Consider the following 13,579-nt stretch of genomic DNA (forward strand, 5'->3'; position numbering starts at 1 on the left):
AAAAGGTCTCGCCGCGACGAAAAACGTCTATGCTGTAATGACTTCCATCCCAACTCGTGTATCATATCTGCCACACTCTCTCCCCTATAACGCGATAATACAAAACGAGCTGCCCTTTTTTGCACCCTTTCGATGTCCTTCGTCAATCCCACCTGGTAAGGATCCCACACCGCACAGCAATATTCTAACAGAGGACGAAAGAGTGTAGTGTAAGCTGTCTCTTTAGTGGACTTGTTGCATCTTCTAAGTGTCCTGCCAATGAAACGCAACCTTTGGCTCGCCTTCCCGACAATATTATCTATGTGGTCCTTCCAACTGAAGTTGTTCGTAATTTTAACACCCAGGTACTTAGTTGAATTGACAGCCTTGAGAATTGTACTATTTATCGAGTAATCGAATTCCAACGGATTTCTTTTGGAACTCATGTGGATCATCTCACACTTTTCGTTATTTAGCGTCAACTGCCACCTGACACACCATACAGCAATCTTTTCTAAATCGCTTTGCAGCTGATACTGGTCTTCGGATGACCTTACTAGACGGTAAATTACAGCATCATCTGCGAACAGTCTAAGAGAACTGCTCAGATTGTCACCCAGGTCATTTATATAGATCAGGAACAGTAGAGGTCCCAGGACGCTTCCCTGGGGAACACCTGATATCACTTCAGTTTTACTCGATGATTTGCCGTCTATTACTACGAACTGCGACCGTAAGCTTAGGGACTGATGACCTTAGCAGTTAAGTCCCATAAGATTTCACACACAGTTGAACATTTAGTAGTGAAGGAACTTAAATCACTTAATAAAAGCAAGTCTTCTGGTCCAGACTATATACAAGTCCCTTCCGGAGTATGCTGATGTATAGTTCCATACTTAACAATCGTATACAACCGCTCGCTCGACGAAGGATCCGTACCTAAAGACTGGAAAGTTGCACAGGTCACACCAATATTCAAGAAAGGTAGTAGGAGTAATCCACTAAATTACAGGCCCATATCGTTAACGTCGATATGCAGCAGGATCTTGGAACATATATTTTGTGTTCGAACATTATGAATTACCTCGAAGAAAACTGTCTATTGACACACAGTCAACATGAGTTTAGAAAACATCGTTTCTGTGGAACACAACTACCTCTTTATTGACATGAATTGTTGAGTACTATTGACAAGGGATTTCAGATCGATTTCGTATTTCTGTATTTCCGGAAGGCTTTTGACTCGGTACCACACAAGCGGCTCGTAGTGAAATTGCCCGCTTATGGATCATCGTCTCAGTTATGTGACTGGATTTGTGATTTCCTGTCACAGAGGTCACAGTTCGTAGTAACTGACGGAAAGTCATAGAGTAAAACACATGTGATTTCTGGCGTTTCCCAAGGTAGTGTTATAGGCCCTTTGCTGTTCCTTATCTATATAAACGATTTGGGAGACAATCTGAGCAGCCGTCTTCGGTTGTCTGCAGATGACGCTGTCGTTTATCGACAAATAGTCATTAGACGATCATAACAAACAGCAAAACGATTTAGAAAAGATATTTGAATGGTGCGAAAAGTGGCAGTTGACCTTAAATAACGAAAAGTGTGACGTAATCAACATGAGTGCTAAAAGGAACTCGTTAAACTTCGGTTACACGAAAAATCAGTGGAATCTAAAAGTCGTAAATTCAACAAAATACGTAGGAATTACAATTACGAACAACTTAAATTGGAAGGAACACATAGCAAATATTGTGGGGAAGGCAAACCAAAGACTGCGTTTTATTGGCAGGCCACTTAGAAAATGTAACAGACCTACTAAGGAGACTGCCTACACTACGCTTGTCCGTCCTCTTTTAGAATACTGCTGTGCTGTGAGGGATCCTTACCAGACAGGACTGACGGAGTACATCGAAAAGTTCAAAGAAAGGCAGCACGTTTTGTATTATCTTGAAATATGGGAGAGAGTAACAGAATTAATGCAGGATTTGGGCTGGACATCATTAAAAGAACGGCGTTTTTCGTTGCGAAGTAATCTTCTCATGTAATTCCAACCACCAACTTTTTCCTCCTTACCAGATAGGACTGACGGAGTACATCGAAAAAGTTCAAAGAAAGGCAGCACGTTTTGTATTATCGTGAAATATGGGAGAGAGTAACAGAAATAATGCAGGATTTGGGCTGGACATCATTAAAAGAACGGCGTTTTTCGTTGCGAGGTAATCTTCTCATGAAATTCCAACCACCAACTTTTTCCTCCAAATACAAAAATATTTTGTTGACGCCGACCTACATAGGGAGGAACGATCACCACGATAAAATAAGGGAAATCTGAGCTCGTATGGAAAGACATAGGTGTTCATCTTTCCGTGCACTATACGAGAATGGAATAATAGAGAATTGTGAAGGTGGTTCAATGAACCCTCTGCCAGGCACTTAAATTTGATTTGCAGAGTATTCACGTAGATGTAGATGTAGATGTAGATGTAGATGAAATGGAAAATGGGATGAACTACGTTGGGTTTGAGGCCTGTACATATGCAAGCATCCTGTCCGATCATGTGCATTTATTCTTGTCCATTGTGCATTCTAGCGGATTTGGGCAATTCCAGAAGGACAATGCGACATCTCACACGTCCAGATTTGTTACAGAATGGCTCCAGATATACTCTTCTGAGTTTAAACACTTCCGCTGGCCACCAAACTCCCCAGTCATGAACATTATTGAGCAACTCTGGGATGCCTTTAAGGTGCTGTTTACAGGAGATCTCCACCACCTCGAACTCTTAGGGATTTATGGACAGCCTTGCAGGAATCATGGTGTCAGTTCCCTTCAGCACTACTTCAGATATTAATCGAGGGCATGCCATGTCGTGTTGCGGCACTTCTGCGTGCTCGTAGGGGCTCTACACGTATACCAGTTTCCTTGGCTCTTTAGTCTAGTATATTTGGAAGTGTAATACTAGGAAGCCGTAACACACTACTCACCTCGACGCACAAACTCCGCTAGCTCAGCGAGAAAATACAGAACCACTGCACTTGAACTGCGAGAGCGCGGTCTGCTGCGATCCGATTGTCTTTTCACAGGCTGAGCGAAGTAACCATGGTTTCAGCCTGGCATTGTTGCCAGCGATCGGAATTCACACAGGAGTGCTTTGACCACGGATGCGTGGCTTCGCCAGCTGTCATAAATCACTGAAAGTAGTATAACCGTGTTCCTAGCCCATTCAATAAACACTATTAGAGGGGAGAGAAATATTTTTTAGACTTTCGCAGTTTGAGATGGGTTTCTCTATTCGATGAATTCTGTAGCGTTAGAATGTTGAATAAATGCGGTTGATATACCAACCAGTTACGTACTGCTCTTACACTTACGCTCTTAATGTTATAACGCCAGAATTTAATACTGGAAATCTTAGCAATTGCATACACGGTGGGGTTATCGTTAGCTGCAGAGCAACTGTTCTACTGGCATTAAGTAATGGTTTCTGTAATGTACCCACAGCTATGTTAGGCAAGCTGTTGTACCATGTTTTGTGGAGAGTACAAAGTATATGAGTATCGTTTCCCCTTCCGTCCCACATGCAGATGGTGAGTGCGAAATGCGACTTTCGGTGCGCCTAGAATGTTATCGCCAATACGGCGCTGAGTATTACACGTACAAGGAAGAAACGGGACTTGCAGCTCTGCTTGGGGCATCTGCTACCGCGGTTGCAGAACAAATTGAAAAAATGTCTGTGTCGCACTTCTGACTGGCGATTGTGGGGCAAAATTGCGACGCTCAGCGCTGACGAAACACTGCAGTGAGGAATCGTCCAGTTATCCTCTGAATCATCTCTCGCTCTCTCTCTCTCTGTTATATCTATTCAGTTTGTTAAGATTCTCAGAATGTGCAGAATCACCCGTACACAAAGCATCTGTCCTACCGATGGTGTTGCTTGTAAAGAACAGAATATGCGTCCAATTAGACTTGGAAGATAAATTGCCAGTGCGGCAAAGAAATAAACTTGATGACATCCAGTACAGTGGAATTATCTTTTCTTTTCATAAAATACTAGACAGAAATTCCTTTTTTTGTGCAGCCGTCATTATCTTACTTCTTTCCGTAAGGTAGCAGTGCAGTTATCCGTTACTTTATCCTCTCTATCTTCTGCCGTGCTTCTAAGGCGTTAGTGGGTAACACGCGTGTGAAACTCGTCCCAGAACCCGTGAGGGGCTGACCTGGGGGCCACGGTAGGCTGGTACGTCCACCACGTCTGCGCTGAGGCTGCTTCCGGCTGTCTGGTGCCACGTGGAGGGGGCGGCGCCACAGGGGGTCCGTCGACATACGGCTCCAGCGAGCAGCAGGCGTCCCAGCGAGCTGTGTGGGAGGAGGACTCGTGACGGCGTTTATAAAAGAAAATCACGTGTATGAAAAATAGAAACACGTTTGTGGGAAATGACTATGTCAAGCAATTATTGACCACTTACTCTGTTTGAAACGGGATGGCACCAATGGTGGCCACCTAGAATGAGACAGACTGTGAGATGAGACTTTAAATGGTTGAAGTCTAATTGCTGAATTCATGAGTAGCCGTTGCCTGTCGTGATAATATTACCAGGCAAGCTGCAGTGCAGCACCTGGCGGAGGGTACTTCCCCCTACTTTTCCAAATCCTGTCGTGAAAGGGGCGCTGAAATATAATTTTTTACCGTGTTTTTAACATACTACGTCGCTATTTTCTCTGTCCGTTCGGTACAAATTTTGCAGCTGATTTTAAACTAATTTCCCAATGAATTGAAAATCTGAAATTTTAAACATACCTCAGAACTGGATGACAATGCAGTGCAAAGTCGCTTTCTTGACCGGTATGTGACGAACGCTACTTTGTTTTCTACAGCTATTCCGCGATTAGTTGGGTGCTTCAAACTTCCAGAAGAGATCGGAACTGCATGAATGTGGAACGTACACACGCTTTGTGTCTGGTGTGTGGTGCAGGGTACTTCGTGTACCACTGCCATCTTCCACATTTCCTGCTCCAGCAGCAAATGGCTCACGGTAAGGTAAGACTCTGTGTCACCTCTAATCTTCTAATTTTACTTTCCCGGTCTTTTCGCGAGACATGTGTAGCAGCAAGCAATATATTAGTTGGTCAGACGAAGATTAACTGAAGTAAATATGAAAGTTATCAAATGTCTAACGTCGTAATCTCATTAAAATGGTTGAAATAGATTGGACAAGACCAAAAAGCAAAAAAATAATTATTTTAAATGAAGATACTTCCTGGCAGATTAAAACTGTGTGCCCGACCGAGACTCGAACTCGGGACCTTTGCCTTTCGCGGGCAGAAGTAAAGCTGTGAGTACCGGACGTGAGTCGTGCTTCGGTAGCTCAGTTGGTAGAGCACTTGCCCGCGAAAGGCAAAGGTCCCGAGTTCGAGTCTCGGTCGGGCACACAGTTTTAATCCATACTGGCAGAAGTAAAGCTGTGAGTACCGGACGTGAGTCGTGCTTCGGTAGCTCAGTTGGTAGAGCACTTGCCCGCGAAAGGCAAAGGTCCCGAGTTCGAGTCTCGGTCGGGCACACAGTTTTAATCCATACTGGCAGAAGTAAAGCTGTGAGTACCGCACGTGAGTCGTGCTTCGGTAGCTCAGTTGGTAGAGCACTTGCCCGTGAAAGGCAAAGGTCCCGAGTTCGAGTCTCGGTCGGGCACACAGTTTTAATCTGCCAGGAAGTTTCATATCAGCGCACACTCCGCTGCAGAGTGAAAATCTCATTCTGTAAATGAAGATAGTTTTAATATACCACTATTCAATGCAGACTAAAATGTATAAAATAATTTCTCCTAGCCCCATATAGATTCTTAACCACACTCAGATGCTCCTGAAAATCTGGGGTTGTGGATTTTTAATAGGTTTTATTATACTTATAGAATTTAAAACGAGAACCGCCAAGCACGTGAAATACATAACAGGTGCATGAATCGTTGATATCCTTACTGTTTCACTAGCGCTCACATCTCGTGGTCGTGCGGCAGCGTTCTCGCTTCCCACGCTCGGGTTCCCGGGTTCGATTCCCGGCAGGGTCAGGGATTTTCTCTGCCTCGTGATGGCTGGGTGTTGTGTGATGTCTGTAGGTTAGTTAGGTTTAAGTAGTTCTAAGTTCTAGGGGACTGATGACCATCGATGTTAAGACCCATAGTGCTCAGAGCCATTTGAGCCATTTTTTTGTTACACTAGTTACCAATTGATGCATAAATAGATCTCTTCCTTTCTATTATCCACTGCATGCGCCACGCCTCACGTTTTTCGTTTTAAGTCTTACAAGTGTTTTCGTAGCTAGTAAAAATTCGAAGTCACACATTTTCAAGACTATGTGTGGGGAATTAGGAATCAGTGCGGCCCCAGAATAATGATTTTTTAATCTGATTAAAAAACCTGTTGTATAAACATTCATTCTTATTCAAATAAATGTTCTTTACCTCTGTACATCCTCTACGTCTTCAATTAGCCTTGTCGTCCTTGGCAGGACAGGTAAAGGATTAATGGTTTTACAATCCTTTCAGAAAAATTTTTCTGTCACCCGCCAAATCATGTTCTTTGAGACTTTTTTCTCGGGATGTGTTATAGATATCAAAGTCAGAAAGTTTCCTCTAGAAACTGGAACTTTTTCCACCGGAAATGTCGAATAGCAAAGACGCAAGTGCCGTCGGAACTAAACCAAATTTCGATGTAGACCTCCACGATCGGTATGCCACAGGTCAGCTCGCTAGTCTGAAATCAAAATTGAGTTGACGTTAACGAAGTACATAAGAATCTGGATGATTTGTAACTCGCTTGAGTTATTTGAACCATAGGAAACAAAATGGAAGCCATTTAAAGAAAGGGGTTTTTTCATCGATTTTTCGACTTCGTCGGCCAAGTAAAAATATTTATAGTTGATGGATCGCGATAAAAGTGGTATAACTCCTAGACAATTTAGTTAGCTTCGTCGGAAACAAAGAATCATGCCAATCGGTCCAGTAGATTTGAAGTTACAATACCGCGCGATAAAAAAGAAGTCATTTCGGGACAAACGCGTTTGCAGAATAGACTACATATAAATGCAATATTATCCAAATTACGTTCAATCTGCTATTCCGAGTCCGTAAACTAGTCCTTCCTCTTCCTCACAGAGGGCGTTCTGCTCGATTTGGACCATCCTGCGCTGCTCCAGAGCCGTTCATACGGCTGGTGACAAGCGATTTTCTGCCGCTTGAATCCGGTGGTCGTCCGAATGCTTGGCGAACTGCGTCGAATAGAGTCCACCGTGGTCATGGCCTTCAGAATTGCTCAATACCCTTCGTTAAAGCTGCTCACTGCCAGGGAAGTCGCAATCTCCACAGTCTTCGCACCAGAATGCAAATGATTGGGGGCTAACTTCCAAACACGTGTTCAAACTTTCATTTGAATTTTGTGTGTTTTCTCCTCAGCACCGGTACAATAACTCGTCCTCTGAAAGGGCCTCGTAGGTGGGATGAATCACTTTTTGAACTCCTTTGGAGAGCGGCTGGTCTTGTTGATATTCGTCCGGATGTCCGGTAGCCTCTGCAGTGCGCCACTTGCACTAACTCGTTTCCCCAGCCAAACAATTTTGGTGTTGTGGGTGGTCATCCATCGAACACTTGTGGAAATACGTTAACCAAATTGCCTTCTTCATCTGTTCCACTGAATTGGAATGCCGTCGGATAGTCAACCCATAGTACGTCGTAAGCTCCTTGATCACTTTTTCAGTTTTAGTCATGGGCAAGCACATAGAATAATTTTTCGCGTCTACAAAGACGAAATTCCTGAAAAAAACTGTTTAGTGGAAAAGGCCGATTTCAGGCAGGTGCATTTTTTCGTTTAATGAATATTTGTCATAATTCCCCTAAAGGCAAGGATAAAGCCTGGTTCTAATTCAGCACCACTACAAATAAATGATCGTATTACGCGGTTTCTGTCGATATCGTAACTTAAAAAAGACCTTAATTCAAAATAATTGATTTCAAAATGGTTCAAATGGCTCTGAGCACTATGGGACTCAACTGCTGAGGTCATAAGTCCCCTAGAACTTAGAACTACTTAAACCTAACTAACCTAAGGACATCACACACATCCATGCCCGAGGCAGGATTCGAACCTGCGACCGTAGCAGTCGCGCCTCCGGACTGAGCGCCTAGAACCGCTAGACCACCGCGGCCGGCAATAATTGATTTGCTGAACACCATAGGTTTAAAAGCTTTGGGAATCTTTGTGGAGTACTTGTGGTGAAAGTTTTGGAATGTCACATACAACTTAACTTAGGACTCAGCATTTGTGGTGAAAGTTTTGTGATATCACATACAACTTAACTTAGGAGTCATCATGTTTCTTACATGTTGCAAACACCGCATTAGTCCTGTAATGTGACATGCATTATTTGTACGTGAATTAACCAAGCAAACATTATTCTCAGATCAGTTTCAAGGCATCAGCGGGTTGGTGAATTTCTCTCACGAAGCCAGGCAGAGGCGCACCAATAGTTTACAATGAAATATGAAACAGGTTTCTGTATTTACAATTATTTCCTATGTCAAAAAGCCGATGTTGGACTTGGTGACGCCCTGTTGTAGCCTATGACCACCGGGTGTAGACACAGTGTTTGACGGTAGGTAGCAGGAAGAACGGTAGAGAAATGCAAAACGAATTGTCCAAATGCTGAACCACTGTCAATCGTGACTTTGACGTCCCGCGAAGTTGCTGGCCAGAAACATTCGAAAACTTTGGATAAAAATTACATGACTTCTGGGAACCCTCTGTTAAAGCAGTTCAGTAAGTAACTGGAACACACGCCTATATGGTTGCTAACGATTTGTAAACAGTTTCTATAAACCCAAGTGTGATATTGGGTAATGACCTTAATGAAAGGGAGTGATATTTCCTCTTAAAAGTGCCCAGGGGAGGATAGATGATGAGATATAGAACTGAAGTGCAGCTACATCAGTGGTAACATTCGATGTTTATTAGGTCACACGAGGCGATAAGATGTTTAACACAGAGCATAAAACAGTTGAAGAATGTAAGAACTCCGTGCTTTGCCGGTAAATGGAGGGAATTTTCAGAATGAGATTTTCACTCTGCAGTGGAGTGTGCGCTGATATGAAACTTCCTGGCAGATTAAAACTGTCTGCTGGACCGAGACTCGAACTCCTACAAGGTTCGCAGGAGATCTTCTGTTAAGTTTGGAAGGTAGGAGACGAGGTACTGGCAGAAGTAAGCTGTGAGGACGGTTCGTGAGTCGTGCTTGGGTAGCGCAGTTGGTAGAGCACTTGCCCGCGAAAGGCAAAGGTCCCGAATTCGAGTCCCGGTCCGGCACACAGTTTTAATCTGCCAGGAAGGAATGTCTGAGACATGGTCTGTGGTTAACTAGGGCTACAAACTTCCCAGTGGTCTTTGAGATGAGAACCTTATTAGACAGCCAACGGAGAACTGGGCAGTATCATGTACTGCTTAACTTCATTGTTTACATGTGGTCAAAACAGTTGTCAGAGTTTACAAGGCGCAACATATTGAAAATTCGAAATTACGCTCAAAGTTGCCTACAACCTTGTTCTGTAATGGTGCAAAAGCGTGGCTCAACCTCTGACTCAGCGAAACTTCAAACAGCAGGGTGTACACACTCGCGAAAAAAAAAAAAAAAAAAAAAACAAAAAAACAACAAAAAACTAAGTTCAGAAGTTTATGTGAAGCTTAAGGCGAGTTAATGATGTCACATTGGCCTCAGGAGATGGCATAGAGAGTATAGAGGGTGTCAGTGGGACCGCCCCTTCCTTGAGACGAATATTACACAAATTTCGCGATCAAAGACGACAGCTTGCAGTGCGATGAGCAACACGACGACATTCCTGACACCTTTAGACACTGCTGGCTGCTCCCGAAGCTTCAACCCTTCTCTAAGGACCCCACTGCACGAGATGTGATCCCTTTGGAGTGGAGCACGACAGTAAATTTTGCTCTGGTGTACAGAGCGGAACCTCCAGCGACCGTTCTAAGCCGTTCAACGAAACCTGAACGTGATCCAAAGCAGGAAATGGTGGTTATGCTTTTTCAGTCCTCTTGTTTCGTGCCCTCCGTTGGCATGATCATGTGGAGCTGCAACGTAGATCTGTGTGTAAACAAAGCGGCAAAGGGTCCCTCTAACCCCCCCCCCCCCCCCACTACTTTGTTAATACCCCTGTGCCACCCACTCACCTTTCATGGACATTTGAAAGATGTCTCCATATAGAGACAAGGACTCACAGATGACATTGTGGCAGTGGGAGACACAACTGTACTGACATAACGTCAGCTGAGTGTAGCTGTATCGCTACACTAGCGCCTGCTTGCCATATGCGAAAGCTGAGAGGCGTCAGAAGTTAAGTCTGCCTTGCCAGTGTGTAGGTTTCGACGACTGCGTGTCTCTGTATAGGGACGTTTTTAACATGTTCAAAAACATGTGCAGCCAGCGCTGAGGGCGTCTGCAAAACTCTGGGGATGGTGTGTCTTAAAGGGACCCTTTCAATAGAGACAGGAAATTACTTTCTTAGCAAATATGGTATGTGATGCTTTCGAATGACACGTATCCTTGTCCTTCCAGAGGTCCAACAATCAGACGCATATCACATGTCTTGGTGTCCTAAATCTTGGCTTCGAGTGCTGGTTACATAGTACCAAGAACTTTGCAACTGAAAGAACTAATGGAAAAAGAACTGTTTAACTATGTTAACTACAACATTTTAATTTGGGCTTTCGTGGAAGCCTCGATGTTCATTATGAAAAATATTTTAATTTTGACATTTAGCTCAGTTAATTGAGCTCTCGGACCATCATTAGCTGCTTCTACTGATAGCTCATGTCTCTGTTAAGTTCTGCTGCAGGTCGATGAAAATAACATGAACATTTCTCTCGTTGCTAATTCACTTAGTTCTTTTGTTTTCTGTTGTCCAAACTCTGCTTGTTTGTGGTGGCCATCTCTTTCTACCTCAGTTTTCTTGATTTCTTCCTCAGAAGCAAACATAGATGTTGCATCATTGAACTGTTTTGCAAAGGAATCGTACTTACCACGTTCGTCTGACCTTAGTAATTTATTGCCAATATTAAATTCAATGTCAAAGATCTTCCTAACTTCCCTTCTGGAACAATGATGATGTTCTTTTGGTTTCAGTAATCAACGTAGCTTTTTTGGTACAGAACAGAAACATTCATCTCACAGTCAAAATACTGCTTACTCTCGGATTTCCTGACGTACTGTAATGGCTGGAGTATTTTGGAATTCTGTTCAGATAATCTCTAACATATTTTTTTGCTGTCTTCTATGTTACAAATATTTACTTCTCCTCTCTGATCTAGTTTTGGAGAAGAGTTGTTTCTGTAGAATTTGAATTCTTCGAGTGTGACTCTGTACACGAAAGATGTTTGAAAACGCCTTTTGCAAACATCTATTAATATGCCTCTGCTACGTATTTGGTACTGGAGTGTAACTCCCCTGTTAAAAACGTTATGCATTCTCTTTTCTGGATACCTGAAGTAAATGGAAATCACTAATTACTCACATGAAAACGGCTTTATTTATATTGTCTCACTATGATAAATAAGTATAATATCATATTAAAGTACTCTGCACTCAGTTGTCTTACCTTCTCTTTACTTCAGTCAATTCCATTTGCCCCACAAAAGTATGTATTTTTACCATTAAAATCAGCCAAATCCCAAAATGCATCAAAAGTGGAGTCTTTATCTTCAATTAGTTGGAAACATTTCTTTGAACAAAGCATGATTTTCACATGGATTTTGCCTCCATTTTTTATGGTTTATATCTGATACAAATACTCTTCCTTCATTTCTTCTGTTTTTGCATTTGGCTGAAGACCAAGTTTTGACATTTCCATTTCTCTACCTGTATGTTGGACATTTAGATGGAGTCACTTCACTTTCTCTGGTTTTTGGAGTAACCTGCAGAAGAAAATCAAAATGCCATATTTCACAGAAAGATAAACACAAGCCACAAAAAATAATATGGCTATTCAAGTCTCTATTGAATTATATATCAACATTAATTAATAAATATTTTTTGCTTCAGTCTATATATTCACATATGTAATACAATTTAAGTGTGATATTTCTACTCAGTATTATTTTACTGCATCTGGATAAAGGTTTTACATATTTTTGACGATAAAGTTATAAGTTGTTTAAGGTTATTTTCAAACAAGTAAGTAAAAATATACTGTAATTGTTAAATTCTGAATCTGATCCAGAAGTTTCACAGTTACATGAACTACCACTATCAGAAAAATCAGTATCACATTCGGTTGAAGTGTAAGTAATGCTTAAATCTTCATTTGCTTTAGATGGAAGCAAAACCTTCTACTTAACTCCTGCCATTTTGCAGTGGCTTGTGCTTATCTCTCTAGAATATGTGTGAGTCATATGTTATAGCAGACAGTAACACTGACTTATAATTACTTCTTTGGCCAACAGATGTCACCAAAAGATATGTAGACAGAGACATATGTTGTTTAAAAACATAACCACTGACAAAACTCTAAATTGTTTGGAATGTGACTTCTGACTATGTCTGGTACAAAACTTAAATTAGAAAATTTTGCATAAATTGAAAACTTCCTCTAGTGGTAGGTACACATATTCCTTGTCTGATTAACTTATTGTTGTGTCCCATAATACCTACAATGTATACACCAGCATAAGATAGTATGGGACACAGGTCTTTGTTTCTTATTGTAATAAATCTTTTGAAATTAGTGAAATCTCACTCCTAGAGCCAATATAAATATACATGTCTCTTCTTAAATTTATCTCCGTTTAATATGGGTTTCGGCAGAATTCCTTCTGTTTCCTCCTTCTCATCCAACAACCACTCTCACATAGGTATCTTATGTGTAAAAGGGATGAACTTTTTTATACACGGACATATGTCTGTATTGTCATGTCATGGATCCTGGCCCTTGTCCCAGGACATTCCACATTTTCCATTATCATTGCAAGATAATTCCCTTTGATTACCTTGTTATTTGACACAGATCCATTTACAAGTATTCTATTATCCATACAGTTGTTGACTGAGTTTAGTACAAACACTTCTTTTCCTTTGTTTTGAATTACTTTGATTATGGTGGTTATGGACATGACAGTTCTCTTTTCTATGCAGACTGTTTGGGAAAACACTTACCCATGCTGTTGTCCTTTCCCAAGGTTTCTTTCTGGACATTCTCACTGTCTTCTTCATTCACAGTATATAGGCCTTCAATAAACGTCAGCAAATCACTTGCAGTTTTCCATCCTCTATATCTAATTTCCTTTCTTACATAGTGTGCCAACCTCTGTACAAATACTTTAACAATGAGTGATTCCTTTAATACATCTACATCTACATCCATACTCCGCAAGCCACCTGACGATGTGTGGCGGAGGGTACCCTGAGTACCTCTATCGGTTCTCCCTTCTATTCCAGTCTTGTATTGTACGTTTAAAGAAGGATTGTTGGTATGCTTCTGTGTGGGCTCTAATCTCTCTGATTTTATCCTCATGGTCTCTTCGCAAGATATAAGTAGGAGGGAGCAATAT

At 41.9% G+C, this 13,579-nt stretch overlaps 1 non-coding gene across 1 annotated transcript; it reads left to right on the plus strand.

The window, feature by feature from the left end:
- Positions 1-5,595: 5,595 nt before the first annotated feature.
- On the plus strand, positions 5,596-5,670 carry Trnas-uga (transfer RNA serine (anticodon UGA)). Its single transcript has one exon. It is a non-coding gene; the product is annotated as a tRNA-Ser (tRNA).
- The last annotated feature ends 7,909 nt before the right edge of the window (positions 5,671-13,579 follow it).

This window comes from Schistocerca gregaria, chromosome 6 (assembly GCF_023897955.1).
Source record: "Schistocerca gregaria isolate iqSchGreg1 chromosome 6, iqSchGreg1.2, whole genome shotgun sequence".
Taxonomy (NCBI): Eukaryota; Metazoa; Arthropoda; class Insecta; order Orthoptera; family Acrididae; genus Schistocerca; species Schistocerca gregaria.